This window comes from Vicia villosa, linkage group LG6, assembly GCF_029867415.1.
Source record: "Vicia villosa cultivar HV-30 ecotype Madison, WI linkage group LG6, Vvil1.0, whole genome shotgun sequence".
Lineage (NCBI taxonomy): Eukaryota > Viridiplantae > Streptophyta > Magnoliopsida > Fabales > Fabaceae > Vicia > Vicia villosa.
Genome location: NC_081185.1, coordinates 54,908,692 through 54,910,295, shown reverse-complemented (window position 1 = coordinate 54,910,295; position 1,604 = coordinate 54,908,692). Strand labels below are relative to the sequence as shown.

Genomic DNA, 1,604 nt, shown 5'->3' with positions numbered 1-1,604 from the left:
ATAATAATTTTATTGAATAAGTATTTAAAAATATACGCACGCTTTTATATCTATTTTGTCAAAAATTCAATAAATATTCCAAATATTAGAGAAATCTCAAAAATCCAGAAACCAAGAATTTTGTAAAAACCATCTATATTAATCCATATATCCGAAAAACCACCAAGTTTTTTAAAAAATTCGAATAACTATAACGATATTTTGATAAAATTTATACATAATGGAGGATGTCGGATTTAATTGGATGGGTGCCACAACATTTCAAGAAAAATAGAAATATTTCTCAAAAGAGCTACCACAAACTCTAGAGCCATTAGGATGCCTTAATTTATATTCATTTGAAAATACATGGTATGAAGCACGAATGAAGAAGAAGCGGGTGAAATTCTAATTAAACAAAAGAATATATTTTTGTTTATCAAATTCCATCTTACATCTCAAATATATATGGATATTTAAAAACTAAATATCCATCGTCAATTCATCACTTGACCAATATAAATTCTTTCAAAAACCTAAATAGTATTCCTATCATTTTTTATTTAAAATATTATTTGACTCTTTTTAAAAAATATCTAAAAGAATAACAATTATTGTGTGGAAAAAAAATACTATAAATAATTCTACAAGATTATTTTTATAAATAGTACAGGAAACTGTAAATGAACAAAATTATAAAAAATGAATGATAAATAATTGAAAATATAATAAAAATAAAAGTAAATAATTTTTTATTTCATAACAGCATTTTTCTTCAAGCAATGTATAATAGAAAAGGGAGAGTTATTTATTTATTATTTTGATGATTATAAATTACAATAACTCTTTCTTAGTTTTTGAAACAACAGCATCTCGCATTCCATGGAGTATTATAAACACATCTGCCACCAGATTTGAAACCCATATCAATGCAAGTTTTATTACAAATTGGATTGTCTCCTAAATCTGTGCATCTTCTACGTATGCATTTATTTGGCTCGCGATCTTGAGACTTCACAGATGCTACAATCAAATTAGAGTTCATTAATCCAAATGGTTAAGAAGTCTAAAAATTAAAAGCTAACATTATTTCATTACCTGCTGAAAGCAAAACCATAACAATTATAAAAATACAGAAAAGAGAGAGGCGGTCGAAACGAAAAGTCATTTTGTAGAATTTCACCCTTTATTTTTCGGTCAGATCAACTAGTGTATATATCTTTATCTATCTATCCATCTATATGTATGTATATATATATATATATATATATATATATATATACTCCCTTCCTTCTTTATATAAAATATTGTAACTTTTCAAAAGGTCTTTCCATTAGCTTATATAATTTTTTTATAATAAAAATGAGCAAACCATCAATATAAAATCTTACTTTAAAAAGAGTCCCAATAGAAATATCTCTTTAAAATATTGATGAATAAGAATTTTTAATTATTGTATAATTAATTTTGTTGTATATTATCCCCTTTTGAAAAGACTTTTCCATTAAATTTTAATTCTTATTTTTGTAGGAAATATTTAATTCTAACATTAATAGCTCTTATTTTAATATATTAAAATGTTAATTCATTTTTTTAAATGTCTACACAAATAATATTTATTATTA

The 1,604-nt window shown here is 23.5% G+C and overlaps 1 long non-coding RNA gene across 1 annotated transcript; it reads right to left on the bottom strand.

The window, feature by feature from the left end:
• Nucleotides 1–769: 769 nt before the first annotated feature.
• On the bottom strand, nt 770–1,213 carry LOC131611530 (uncharacterized). The gene is made up of 2 exons (XR_009286961.1): nt 1,078–1,213; nt 770–1,002 (listed from the first exon to the last, which is right to left on the bottom strand). It is a non-coding gene; the product is annotated as an uncharacterized LOC131611530 (long non-coding RNA).
• Between the last annotated feature and the right edge of the window lie 391 nt (nt 1,214–1,604).